The sequence below is a fragment of the Somniosus microcephalus genome, unplaced genomic scaffold, assembly GCF_052327205.1.
Source record: "Somniosus microcephalus isolate GS21.2 unplaced genomic scaffold, FLI_Smic_1.0 unresolved_chr1, whole genome shotgun sequence".
NCBI classification, from domain to species: Eukaryota; Metazoa; Chordata; class Chondrichthyes; order Squaliformes; family Somniosidae; genus Somniosus; species Somniosus microcephalus.
The window spans coordinates 46,535,100-46,549,703 of record NW_028225179.1 but is presented as its reverse complement, the minus strand read 5'-3'; the positions used below and the strand labels follow the sequence as shown (position 1 = coordinate 46,549,703).

General features: G+C 54.6%; 1 pseudogene across 1 annotated transcript in view; it reads right to left on the bottom strand.

The window, feature by feature from the left end:
• Nucleotides 1–13,409: 13,409 nt before the first annotated feature.
• Nucleotides 13,410–14,604, bottom strand: part of LOC147094903 (perforin-1 pseudogene) — a 17,025-nt pseudogene continuing 15,830 nt past the window's right edge. The window contains exon 2 of the transcript XR_015074628.1: nucleotides 13,410–14,604. This exon is cut by the window's right edge and continues 578 nt beyond it. The product of XR_015074628.1 is annotated as a perforin-1 pseudogene (transcript).

Genomic DNA, 14,604 nt, shown 5'->3' with positions numbered 1-14,604 from the left:
AACGCCGATTTAGGGCCCCAGGGAATTTCTGAACTGGCCATAACTCCGGCGCTAGGCCCTCTAGCGCCTCAAATGCGGCGCTAAGCCTACCGAATTTCTAGCCAGAGTCTCACCATCAGGGACCCCATTTAAAGATAGAGCCTCACCATCAGGGACCCCTTTTAAAGAGGGAGTCTCACCATCGGGGACCCCTTTTAAAGAGAGAGTCTCTCCATCAGGGACCCCTTTTAAAGAGGGAGTCTCACCATCAGGGACCCCTTTTAAAGAGAGAGTCTCACCATAAGGGACCCCTTTTAATGAGAGAGTCTCTCCATCAGTGACCCCTTTTAAAGAGAGAGTCTCACCATCAGGGACCCCTTTTAAAGAGGGAGGCTCACCATCAGAGACCCCTTTTAAAGAGGGGATCACACCATCAGGGACCCCTTTGAATGAGAGAGTCTCACCACCAGGGACCCCTTTTAAAGAGGGAGTCTCACCATCAGGGACCCCTTTTATAGAGAGAGTCTCACCATCAGGGACCCCTTTTAAAGAGGGGATCTCACCATCAGGGACCCCTTTTAAAGAGAGAGTCTCACCATCAGGGACCCCTTTTAAAGAGAGAGTCTCACCATCAGGGACCCCTTTTAAAGAGAGAGTCTCTCCATCAGGGACCCCTTTTAATGAGAATCTCCCCATCAGGGACCCCTTTTAAAGAGAGAGTCTCACCATCAGGGACCCCTTTTAAAGAGAGAACTTCACCATCAGGGACCCCTTTTAAAGATAGAGCCTCACCATCAGGGACCCCTTTTAAAGAGAGAGTCTCTCCATCAGGGACCCCTTTTAATGAGAATCTCCCCATCAGGGACCCCTTTTAATGAGAGAGTCTCTCCATCAGGGCCCCCTTTTAAAGAGAGTGTCTCACCATCAGGGACCCCTTTTAAAGAGAGAGTCTCACCATCAGGGACCCTTATTAAAGAGAGTCTCTCCATCAGGGACCCCTTTTAAAGAGAGAATCTCACCATCACGGACCCCTTTTAAAGAGACAGCCTCACCATCAGGGACTCCTTTTAAAGAGAGTGTCTCACCGTCAGGGACCCCTTTTAAAGAGGGAGTCTCTCCATCACGGACCCCTTTTAAAGAGACAGCCTCACCATCAGGGACTCCTTTTAAAGAGAGTGTCTCACCATCAGGGACCCCTTTTAAAGATAGAGGCCTAGAAATTCAGTGGGTTGCGCCAGCCGCTAACGCCATAAAAGGGCTATATTACCGGCGCTAGACACTTAGCGCCTGTACGCAGTCCGATCTGCGCCGACGCCCAAATTCAGTTGACATTTAGCGCCGTCGCAAAGTGTTTGCGCCCGCTCAGGTGCGCGCGCAGCTTATGACGTCATATCGTCGTGCAACGCTGCTTGTGCGCCCCAAACCGGAAATTCAGTTTCGCCCGCCCAATGTGGGCGTGGCGCTGCTAAGAACTGTGAGGTGGAACGCAAAAGAGGCCCTGTGGGCCTCGGGGAGCGCAAATTAAAGGGCACTTACACTGACCTATAAAGCCCAGGCATTTTGCTGCAATGACTTTACTGCTTTGGATTTCTGGACAGAGACCAAGGGACAGAGGTTACTGATTTGGGACAACATAGGAGAGGTATTTTTGGCTTCTGGCCAGTGCTTTGACATTTGATTCATTGTGATTTATCTGTTCTCAACTTTATTATGGGGGCTGTATGGGGGGCCAACCCTCAGTTGCAGTATTGTGTGCGAAGGGCTCGCAGACGCTGTGAGAGAGGGCCAGCCATGCCTAGACGCAGAGGGGCCATCAGGCGTCGGCAACGTAGGCCTTACCCACTCAGGCAATACCGGCAGCAGGTGTCCTATCTCACCATGACTGCGGCGCATTGTGTGAAGAGGCTGCGCTTCAGAAGGGAGGTGGTTGCAGAGATCTGCCAGCTGCTTCACACAGATCTGCGTCCACAGCTGATGTGCAGGACGTCTCTCTCGGTGGAAGTGAAGGTCACGGTGGCTCTGAACTTTTATGCAAGCGGCTCCTTCCAAGCCGCTGCTGCGGACATAGCGAACATCTCCCAGTTCGCCGCGCATCGCTGCATCCGGCAGGTCACCGATGCACTTTACACGAGGAGACACCAATTCATCTCCTTCCCCATGACCCGACAGAGGCAGGAGCAGCGTGCAGTCGGATTTGGCAGGATCGCGGGCTTCCCCATGGTGCAGGGCGCCATTGACTGCACGCATGTGGCTATGCGGGCACCTATCCACAATGCCGAGGATTACCGCAACCGGAAGGTCTACCATTCCCTAAATGTACAGCTGGTGTGTGACCACAGGCAGCGCATCCTAGCTGTCAATGCCCGCTTCCCAGGAAGCAGCCACGATGCATTTATCCTGCGCCAGACTACTGTGGCTGACATGTTCGAGGCACAGCCTCCACCAAGGGGATGGCTTATCGGGGACAAGGGCTACCCTTTGTGTACATGGCTCATGACCCCGCTCCGCGCGCCCAGGACCCCAGCGGAGGAGGCATACAACGAAAGCCATCAAGCCACAAGGAACATCATCGAGCAAACAATAGGCGTCCTCAAGCAACGGTTCCGCTGCCTGGATCGCTCTGGAGGATCTCTTCAGTATTCGCCGGATAGAGTCTCCCAGTTCGTCGTCGTGTGCTGCATGCTGCACAACCTGGCTATCCGCAGGAGTCAGGCACTGCCACCTGGCATTGCACCACCACCTCAGGAGGACGAGCAGGAGGAGGAGGAGGAGGAGGAGGAGGAGGACTAGCCCAGGAGGGAGCCACAAGGGCCAAGGGCCGTCCGCCGGGGGCTTATTGATCGACACTTCTAGGCCCCCTGTCAGGGAATGGCCTGTGGCAATGAACGCACCTGAGGCAGCCGCTCCGCAAGCCCTCAGCCGGTTAACGCAACAACCACTTCAAACATGACACCTGGACATGCTGAATAAATCAAAAGCTTTATTTCACAAACTCAGGGCCCTTTCCACATGAAACAGAAAAACAGACAAGACCCCCAAAAAACAGTCAAAAACATCTGTCACTCCCAAAACCTGGGGAGGACTAACAAAACTTGCCCATCCAAAAGGCCTTCAACAGCGGCCTTACAAAAATAAGCCCCCCCCCCACAACAGAGACACCCCCATGAAAACAAAAAATGCCTTGATCCTCGGCCTTAACAAAATAATGCCCCCCACAACACAAGCCCCCCAATATAAAAGAAACCGCTCTCACCACACTCTAATGGGTGTGCCGAGAGGGCGAGTCCTTAGACAGGCTTCTCCGGCCCCTGGCCGACCTGCTGCTCCGCCTCAACCTGGGCCCTGCGGGTGTGGTGAGGCTGGGGGAAGGCTCATGAGGGCCACAAAGCGTGTCGGCAGATGCCCTTGGGGGTCGGCCTAGACGAGGCCTGGCCCGGGAGGGGCCGCCTGCTGACTGCTGCAGCTGTGGCTGGGCAGCATCAGTCTTAGCAGCAGCTCGTCGCACCTTGGCTGGGGGAGTGGCAGTGTCGGCAGCACCATTGGGGGCAAGCTGGCTGATGGCAGGTGCACGCTGCTCGCCAGAGACACTGGCACTCGGCCGGGCTGGCAGTGTAGCAAGCGCAGCAATCTGGGGGAGGCCAGACCGCTGTGCTGCAGCAGGGCGGCGGGTGCCATGGCGATGCCTCCGTGCCACAGCGAGTGTGGCAGAAGTGAGTGCCCGAACTGCCCTGGTATGTGCCCGCATCAGCTCTGCCAGTGTCTGGACGGCACCACTCATCTCGCGAGTCGCGTCCTGCGCTGCCGCCAGTTGCTGCACACCCGCGTCCTGCGCTGCCGCGAGTTGCTGCACACCCCTGTCGTGCGCTGCGGCCAGTTGCTGGACACCCCTGTCGTGCGCTGCCGTGAGTTGTTCGAACCCCCTGGCCTGTGATTCCCCGAAAGCCACCACACTCTGAGCCAGGGACTCAATGGCGTGAGGCATCTGTTCGACCACCCCCATGAACTCTTGGTGGCGCCGCTCAGACGCCGCCGACATCTCATCGAGGACGCGCACCTCCTGGGCGAGGACCGTGTCCGGACTGGAGGGCGGACTCTCCCTCCGGGGAGAAGGCCGCCGAGCTGGCCGACCCTTCCCGCGTGCGTCGACCCCACTTGGGCCAGGTTCGGCCCTCCTCTCCAACACCTCCCCACTCTGGGGAGAAGGCCGACGTGCTGCCGGAGCCTTCCCGCGTGCGTTCACCCTACTGGGACCAGCTTCGGCCCTCCTCTCCAACACCTCCCCCCTCTGGGGAGAAGGCCGGCGTGCTGCCGGAGCCTTCCCGCGTGCGTTCACCCTACTGGGACCAGCTTCGGCCCTCCCCTCCAACACCTCCCCCCTCTGGGGAGAAGGCTGGCGTGCTGCCGGACCCTTCCCGCGTGCGTCCACCCTACTGGGACCAGCTTCGGCCCTACCCTCCAACACCTCCCCCCTCTGGGCAGAAGGCTGGCATGCTGCCGGACCCTTCCCGCGTGCGTCCACCCTACTGGGACCAGCTTCGGCCCTCCCCTCCAACACCTCCCCCTGGCTCTCCTGCAGGCCAGACGTCTCCCCTCCATTGCCATCCCCTGGCGCAGATGAGGGTTCCCCCGATGTGCCGCCTTCCTCCTGGTCCTCGACGTCCTCCTCCTCCAAGGGCCTGGCTCTCTGCGCTTCAGGGACCACCTCCTCCTCACCAGCTGAAAGCAGGAAGGCACAAGAGTAGCTTTAGAGTGAGGACAGGCCGCCAGCGAGGGAGGCCTGAGTGGTGCATTATGCGCATTTGTCGGTCAGTGGGAAAGGATGTAGATCTGAAGCGCGAGGGCAACGAGAGAGGTGCAACCGGTCATGTCCTTACCAGAGGGTACCAGTACAGGGTCCGCCTCGCTGATCGCGACAGGGCCAGTCACCCGGCCACGCATGAGTCGTGCCACGCTCTCCTCCAGATCAGTGAGCGCCTGGTACTCGGGACGGCCTCCACCAGTGACAGCCTGGCTCCTTACATTGCTCGCCAGCTTGGCCTGCAAGAGAAAGGACGGCCTCTAAGTACAGTGTGGTGCCCAGTTGCTGGGTGCACTGCCTCCCATGGTGGAATAGCTTGGCCAGTGTGGTGCCCTGTTGCTGGGTGCACTGCCTCCCATGGTCGAATAGCTTGGCCAGTGTGTTAAGTGCAGAAAGTGCTATTGATGAACATGCAAGTGCCATTGCTGCGGGAGGAGGGCTGCCCATTAGGCCTTTGAGGTCCCTTTGCCCATAATGTGAGGTGCACATGCAAGGATGAGGGGGACACTGGAAAGGGTACTCACCTTCACCATCCGAGTGAGGTCGTTGAACTTCTTGCGGCATTGGTCCGCACTCCTGGGGACATCACAGGTGGATGACACCCTGCGGGCGATTTTGCCCCAGGCTCTCCTGTACTGGCTCCTGGGAGCCTTCCTGCCACTGTCCGGGCACAGGATCTCTCTTCTCTTCTCCACACCATGAATGAGCACACTCAGAGCATGCTCTGAGAAGCGCTGCGCTCGCTCACGGGCCCTCTCCATTGCTCCAGGCGCTATTTTGGCACACCAGTAGTGCTGAGGCCTAGCTGCAGGGCTCCAGTATGCAGGGCGTGGCAGCAGTCAAAGTTGACCCTTCCCCCTTTAAGAGCTGGCCGGCGTCAGGGTGTCTGCTGTCAATCAAAACATGACCGCACCTGCGCTGCGCCCGGCTTCGGCGTTATAAGGCCGCATCGCCGGCTTAGCGCCGGAACACAGCATTTCAACGCCAGTTTCAGCGCTCGGCCAAACTTAGGGCCAACTCTACTGAATTTCGGCGATGTGGCCTACACTTTCCGGCGGGCGCTAACTTTAGCGAGCGCCCGACTTTAGCGCCCCAAAAGTGTCCAGACTGAATTTCTAGGCCAGAGTCTCACCATCAGGGACCCCTTTTAAAGAGAGAGTCCCACCATCAGGGACCCCTTTAAAAGAGTTAGTCTCTCCATCAGGGACCCCTTTTAAAGAGTGAGTCTCACCATCAGGGACCCTTTTTAAAGAGAGAGTCTCACCATCAGGGACCCCTTTTAAAGAGGGAGTCTCACCATCAGGGACCCCTTTTAAAGAGAGAGCCACACCATCAGGGACCCCTTTTAAAGAGAGAGTCTCACCATCAGGGACCCCTTTTAAAGAGAGAGTCTCACCATCAGGGGCCCCTTTTAAAGAGGGATTCTCTCCACCAGGGACCCCTTTTAAAGAGAGAGTCTCACGATCAGGGACCCCTTTTAAAGAGGGAGTCTCACCATCAGGGACCCCTTTTAAAGAGAGAGACTCACCATCAGGGAACCCTTTTAAAGAGGGAGTCTCTACATCAGGGACCCCTTTGAAAGAGAGAGTCTCACCATCAGGGGCCACTTTTAAAGATGGAGTCTCTACATCAGGGACCCCTTTGAAAGAGAGAGTCTCACCATCAGGGACCACTTTTAAAGAGGGAGTCTCACCATCAGGGACACCATTTAAAGAGGGAATCTCACCATCAGGGACCCCTTTTAAAGAGAGAGTCTCACCATCATGGACCCCTTTTAAAGAAAGAGTTACACCATCAGGGACCCCTTTTAAAGAGGGAGTCTCACCATCAGGGACCCTTTTTAAAGAGAGAGTCTCACCATCAGGGACCCCTTTTAAAGAGGGAGTCTCACCATCAGGGACCCCTTTTAAAGAGAGAGCCTCACCATCAGGGACCCCTTTTAAAGAGGGAGACTCACCATCAGGGACCCCATTTAATCAGAGAGAGACTCACCATCAGGGACCCCTTTTAAAGAGAGAATCTCACCATCAGGGACCCCTTTTAAAGAGAGAGCCTCACCATCAGGGACCCCATTTAAAGAGGGAGACTCACCATCAGGGACCCCTTTTAATCAGAGAGTCTCACCATCAGGGACCCCTTTTAAAGAGGGAGTCTCACCATCAGGGACACCTTTTAAAGAGGGAATCTCACCATCAGGGACCCATTTTAAAGAGGGAGTCTCACCATCAGGGACCCCTTTTAAAGAGGGAGTCTCACCATCAGGGACCCCTTTTAAAGAGGGAGTCTCACCATGACGGACCCCTTTTAAAGAGAGAGTCTCACCATCAGGGACGCCTTTTAAAGAGAGAGTCTCACCATCAGGGACGCCTTTTAAAGAGAGAGTCTCACCATCAGGGACCCCTTTTAAAGAGAGAGTCTCACCATCAGGGACCCCTTTTAAAGAGAGAGTCTCACCATCAGGGACCCCTTTTAAAGAGAGAGTCTCACCATCAGGGACCCCTTTTAAAGAGAGAGTCTCACCATCAGGGACCCCTTTTAAAGAGAGAGTCTCTCCATCAGGGACCCCTTTTAAAGAGAGAGTCTCACCATCAGGGACCCCTTTTAAAGAGAGAGTCTCACCATCAGGGACCCCTTTTAAAGAGAGAGTCTCACCATCAGGGACCCCTTTTAACGAGAGAGTCTCACCATCAGGGACCCATTTTAAAGAGAGAGTCTCACCATCAGGGACCCCTTTTAAAGAGAGAGTCTCACCATCAGGGACCCCTTTTAAAGAGAGAGTCTCACCATCAGGGACCCCTTTTAAAGAGAGAGACTCACCATAAGGGACCCCTTTTAAAATTAGAGCCTCACCATCAGGGACCCCTTTTAAAAGGAGAGTCTCACCATCAGGGACCCCTTTTAAAGAGAGAGTCTCACCATCAGGGACACATTTTAAAGAGGGAGTCTCACCATCAGGGACCCCTTTTAAAGAGAGAGTCTCACCATCAGGGACCCCTTTTAAAGAGAGAGTCTCACCATCAGGGACCCCATTAAAAGAGGGAGTCTCTCCATCATTGTCCCCTTTTAAAGAGAGAGTCTCACCATCAGGGACCCCTTTTAAAGAGAGAGTCTCACCATCAGGGACCACTTTTAAAGAGAGAGTCTCACCATCAGGGACCCCTTTAAAAGAGGGAGTCTCACCATCAGGGACCCCTTTTAAAGAGAGAGTCTCACCATCAGGGACACCTTTTAAAGAGGGTATCTCACCATCAGGGACCCATTTTAAAGAGAGAGTCTCACCATCAGGGACCCCTTTTAAAGAGAGAGTCTCACCATCAGGGACCCCTTTTAAAGAGAGAGTCTCACCATCAGGGGCCCCTTTTAAAGAGGGATTCTCTCCACCAGGGACCCCTTTTAAAGAGAGAGTCTCACGATCAGGGACCCCTTTTAAAGAGGGAGTCTCACCATCAGGGACCCCTTTTAAAGAGAGAGTCTCACCATCAGGGACCCCTTTTAAAGAGGGAGTCTCTCCATCAGGGATCCCTTTTAATGAGAGAGTCTCTCCATCAGGGACCCCTTTTAAAGAGAGAGTCTCACCATCAGGGACCCATTTTAAAGAGGGAGGCTCCCCATCAGAGACCCCTTTTGAAGAGGGGATCTCACCATCAGGGACTCCTTTGAAAGAGAGAGTCTCACCATCAGGGACCCCTTTTAAAGAGAGAGTCTCACCATCAGGGGCCCCTTTTAAAGAGAGAGTCTCACCATCAGGGACCCTTTTAAAGAGAGAGTCTCACCATCATGGATCCCTTTTAAAAGGAGAGTCTCACCATCAGGGAACCCTTTTAATGAGAGAGTCTCACCATCAGGGACCCCTTTTAAAGAGAAAGTCTCACCATCAGGGACCCTTTTAAAGAGAGAGTCTCACCATCAGGGACCCTTTTAAAGAGGGAGTCTCACCATCAGGGACCCCTTTTAAAGAGAGAGTCTCACCATCAGGGACCCCTTTTAAAATTAGAGCCTCACCATCAGGGACCCCTTTTAAAGAGAGAGTCTCACCATCAGGGACCCCTTTTAAAATTAGAGCCTCACCATCAGGGACCCCTTTTAAAGAGAGAGTCTCACCATCATGGATCCCTTTTAAAAGGAGAGTCTCACCATCAGGGACACCTTTTAAAGAGGGTATCTCAGCATCAGGGACCCCTTTTAAAGAGAGAACTTCACCATCAGGGATCCCTTTTAAAGAGACAGTCTCTCCATCAGGGACCCCTTTAAACAGAGAGTCTCACCATCAGGGACCCCTTTTAAAGTGAGAGTCTCTCCATCAGGGACCCCTTTAAACAGAGAGTCTCACCATCAGGGACACATTTTAAAGAGAGTGTCTCACCATCAGGGACCCCTTTTAAAGAGAGTGTCTCACCATCAGGGACCCCTTTTAAAGTGAGAGTCTCTCCATCAGGGACCCCTTTAAACAGAGAGTCTCACCATCAGGGACCCCTTTTAAAGTGAGAGTCTCACCATCAGGGACCCTTTTTAAAGATTGAGTCTCACCATTAGGGACCCCTTTTAAAGAGGGAGTCTCACCATCAGGGACCCCTTTTAAAGAGAGAGTCTCACCATCAGGGACCCCTTTTAAAGCGAGAGTCTCAGAATCAGGGACTCCTTTTAAAGAGAGAGTCTCACCATCAGGGACCCCTTTTAAAGAGAGAGTCTCTCCATCAGGGAATCCTTTTAAAGAGAGAGTCTCACCATCAGGGACCCCTTTTAAAGCGAGAGTCTCAGAATCAGGGACTCCTTTTAAAGAGAGAGTCTCACCATCAGGGACCCCTTTTAAAGCGAGAGTCTCAGAATCAGGGACTCCTTTTAAAGAGAGAGTCTCACCATCAGGGACCCCTTTTAAAGAGAGTGTCTCACCATCAGGGAATCCTTTTAAAGAGAGAGTCTCACCATCAGGGAATCCTTTTAAAGAGAGAGTCTCACCATCAGGGACCCCTTTTAAAGAGGGAGTCTCACCATAAGGGACCCCTTTTAAAGAGGGAGTCTCACCATCAGGGACCCCTTTTAAAGAGAGTGTCTCACCATCAGGGACCCCTTTTAACGTGAGAGCCTCACCATCAGGACCCCTTTTAAAGGGAGAATCTCACTATCAGTGACCCCTTTTAAAGAGAGAGTCTCACCATCAGGGACCCCTTTTAAAGAGAGAATTTCACCATCAGGGACCCCTTTTAAAGAGAGAGTCTCTCCATCAGGGACCCCTTTTAAAGAGAGAGTCTCACAATCAGGGACCCCTTTTAAAGAGAGTGTCTCTCCATCAGGGATCCCTTTTAAAGAAGGAGTCTCACAATCAAGGACCCCTTTTAAAGAGGGAATCTCCCCATCAGGGACCCCTTTTAAAGCGGGAGTCTCAGAATCAGGGACTCCTTTTAATGATAGAGTCTCTCCATCAGGGATCCCTTTTAATGAACAAGTCTCACCATCAGGGACCCCTGGCCTAGAAATTGAGTGGGCTTAGCGCCCAATTAGTGCCGCTAGAGGGCCTTGCGCCGGACTGATAGCCATTTTGCAAATTGACTTGGGCCTTACCATTGGCGTTAGCCGGTAGCGCTGCGCCGGCACTGATGACGTCATCGGTGTGCGCAGCATCCCGGTTGCCGTGGTAACCCGGCCCCAAGCCCAAATTCAGTTGCGCCCGCCTCGCCCGTGGCAGGCGCAACTAACGAATGTGAAAAGTGTTCTTACACGCCTTTGCGCCGGCGCATAAAGGTGGAGCGGCGGCCGGCCGCGTTCCCGGCGGCCGCCTGCCCGCACCTCCCTTCCCGGACTCCTGCATCACCCCCCCCCGCGGCCCTGATGAGTGTGTGCTGCGAGCCCGGCACTTTCCCGAGGTGCCGGGCTCAGATGTCCGGGGAATCCGCCGGACAGTTGTCGGCTGCAGGCAGCTCCTCCTTAACAGAAGGAGGTGGCCTGCAGTTCCCCAGCCTGCCGCACCACATCGGGTGCCGCAGCGGGGGATTAGTGCCGGGAAACCCAATTCAACGCCTGTTTTCAGGCGCTAAAACCCTCCTTTAGCGCCCGCCGCCCTCTGAGGCCGGCGCAACCGAATTTTCGTCGGGCGCTGCCGCATTAACGCTGGCGCAAAATTTCTGGCGCTACAGCCCTGGCGAGCCCACAACCCAATTTCTAGGCCAGAGTCTCTCCATCTGGAACCCCTTTTAAAGAGGGAGTCTCACCATCAGGGACCCCTTTTAAAGAGGGTGTCTCACCATCAGGGACCCCTTTTAAAGAGAGAGTCTCTCCATCAGGGACCCCTTTTAAAGAGAGAGTCTCACCATCAGGGACCCCTTTTAAAGAGGGAGTCTCACCATCAGGGACCCCTTTTATAGAGAGAGTCTCACCATCAGGGACCCCTTTTAAAGAGAGAGTCTCACCATCAGGGACCCCTTTTAAAGAGAGAGTCTCACCATCAGGGACCCCTTTTAAAGATAGAGTCTCACCACCAGGGACCCCTTTTAAAGAGGGAGTCTCACCATCAGGGACCCCTTTTAAAGAGGGAGTCTCACCATCAGGGACCCCTTTTAAAGAGGGAGTCTCACCATCAGGGACCCCTTTTAAAGAGGGAGTCTCACCATCAGGGACCCCTTTTAAAGAGAGAGTCTCTCCATCAGGGACCCCTTTTAAAGAGAGAGTCTCTCCATCAGGGACCCCTTTTAAAGAGAGAGTCTCACCATCAGGGACCCCTTTTAAAGAGAGAGTCTCACCATCAGGGACCCCTTTTAAAGAGAGAGTCTCATCATCAGGGACCCCTTTTAAAGAGAGAGTCTCACCATCAGGGACCCCTTTTAAAGAGAGAGTCTCACCATCAGGGACCCCTTTTAAAGAGAGAGTCTCATCATCAGGGACCCCTTTTAAAGAGAGAGTCTCACCATCAGGGACCCCTTTTAAAGAGAGAGTCTCACCATCAGGGACCCCTTTTAAAGAGAGAGTCTCACCATCAGGGACCCCTTTTAAAGAGAGAGTCTCACCATCAGGGACCCCTTTTAAAGAGAGAGTCTCACCATCAGGGACCCCTTTTAAAGAGAGAGTCTCACCATCAGGGACCCCTTTTAAAGAGAGAGTCTCACCATCAGGGACCCCTTTTAAAGAGAGAGTCTCACCATCAGGGACCCCTTTTAAAGAGAGAGTCTCACCATCAGGGACCCCTTTTAAAGCAGGTTGCTCTGTTCCATGGAGTGGTCCCCACTACACTTTGCGCTTTTGTGGATTCGGGGGAGTGGTTGAGGACGGGTCTGCTGCCTCAGCGTGACGCACCTCCTGGTTAAATTTTCTTCCAGAAATGACTGGTTCAGCTCACCCGTGAAGATCCAGGATTTGCCACCCGGTTCCGATGGGCAGTTGCAGTGTGCCTGGAATTGTACTGAGCTCCGCACTGCTGCCGATTCGTGCTCCGACAAGCTCTGCACCCCTCCCACGGTCAGCCCAAGAAGAAACCCTTTTATCCGCACGGGGTAGCACCCCAAAGGTCCTCGTCATCATTCCCGCACCTCTCCAGATCCTACCGGCAGAGCACACGACGCCGACAGATGAAACACGATGCATGTTAAATGTCGCTTAATCGAATTTATTGGGAGAAAATACGATTATACAAATGCAAATCCGAAAGATTTTTATTGATTATGCTATGCCGCTTGATGTAATGCCTTCCATTCGATAAAGCTAAAAGTTCCAAAGCTTCTCCTGTTGCACAAAGCTTCAAGCATAGAATGAGACCTACGGTGCTCCTACGATATAGTGCCACGGTCGAATCGCAAGACGTAGGACATGGGTTACAGACCTGGCTGGGTGTCTCCAAGTTGTTGAATGTATCCATCGCAATTCATCGAAAATCTGTTCGTTTTGAGTCGCTTCCTGAGTTGACGGACTTCAGACAAAGTGAATCTGCAAATGACGACGAGCTCAAAGCGAGTAAGTTGAACTTAATTGGATTCAGGCCCCAGACTGATGGCTGCATCTTCTCTCTGACACAGTTAGTAGCCAGGAATCGCTTGCTGAGTGCGGCAGGGTTGGCGGGCAGTGAGGAGCGGCGGGGGGAGGTCTCAACTTGGGAGTGCCTCTTCCTCCGATTCCCCACCCTAAGCTGACGAGGCAGAAATCCCATTTTATATCAACGCCCTGCTGAACCCGGCTTCAACATTAAAGGTGAAACGAGAAGCAGGATAGCGCAAAATAATACTGATAACTCCGCAAAGCAAAACTAGTGGGGGCTGGGTTTTGGGCCGAGGCACTCACACCCGTTGCGACCGGGAAGTTTCATCACCCATGGGGCTCTCTCAGAGGCTGACAGAACAAGAATAGCAAATGGGGGAAGGGCAAGGGAATGAGAATGAGCTGCTTCAAGGACGGGGCGATGGGGGTGAAAGGGTAAAGTTCAGCGGAATAGGACTGAAGGGGGAGCTCCTTGAGGGAGAAGGCATGGGGGGGCAATGGGTGTGAAAGGGTAAAAGTCAGGGGAATGGGACTGAGGGGCGAGCCCTTTGAGGGAGAAGACATGGGGGGGCAATGGGTGTGCAAGGTTAAAGGTCAGGGGAATGTGACTGAGGGGCGAGCTCCTTGAGGGGGAGGGAATTGGGGGGAAGCAATGGCGATGAAAGGGTGAAGGTCAGGGGAATTGGAGTGAAGGGCGAGCTCCTTTGGAGGCAGAGGGCACGGGGGAGACGGGCCAAAGGGAGGACCGGACGTCCCCCAGGCGCGAGGTGAAGGCCGGTCCTTCGGGGCGGGCCACGTAATCTTGGCAGGTGGCCCCACCCAGATGGGGCCCGCAGGTGAAGGTGAAGTCAAAGCTGACGCTCCCGTACTTGAGGTAACAGATTTCGCTGTGGGGGCCGGAGGTCAGGGGTCGGGGGCAGGTCCCCAGGCGGTCCTTTTTGTAGCGGGTGTCGCGGTCCCAGACCTCGACGATCAGCTGGTTTCCGTTCTCGGCCTTGACTTCGCCCATGTTCAGCTGGATGTTCCACGAGGGATTGTTATTGTTCGGGATGATGGGTGTCCTGCGGGTCGCCTGCCCGTACTTGACCACCACGTAGCCGTCAGTGGCGGAGGTGTAATCCCCCCAGAGGTCACGGGCCTGCTTGACCGTCACCAGCAGCCAACCCAAGCCCTTCTCCTTAGAGCAGCAGAGCTTGTCCACCCGGCTGTCCTCCTGGCAGAGGCAGGAGCAGGGATCGCGGGGGCCCGGCCGGGAGCCGGCGGGGCAGACGGTGGCGGCGCAGTTGCGGGAGAGCGCGTTGGCCATGATGTAGTCACTGATGTAGCGCTGGAGGTTGGCATGCCGCGGGTCGCTCCTGGGCAGCAGGTGGTGGAGGGGCTCCAGTGCGAAGCGCACCATGCCCGGGTTGGTGGGCAGGCTGCCCGCCCAGCTGGAGAAGGCCGATGAGTCCTCCGAGAAGAAGAGGTCCACACCAGCGCTGGCCTTGCCGCCCGTCACCTCCGTCTCCCGGTCGTTGAAGGCCTGGTGGAAACTATCCCCGTGCGTCATGGTATTGGCTAGATCCTTGCACCGCTTATACTTGGCAGAGCCACTGACATGCAGCCCCACCTGGATGCTGGCCTCCATCTCCAGGCAGTCCTTGATCTCCTCGTTCGTGTGGCCCTCGGAGGCCGCCTTGCATGTCCGGATGGCCGTCATGTCCTTGAAGCGGCCGCCCAGATCCACCGCCTTGATGAAATGGGTTCCGTACATGCTGACCAGCTTCTGGTAGTGGAACTTGGTGCCCTCGTGCGAGGCGTTGGGCAGCAAGGCCAGGAGAGAGGAGAAATCGTCAGCCAAGAGGGGCTTGTCCTTCACCCGGTAGCGG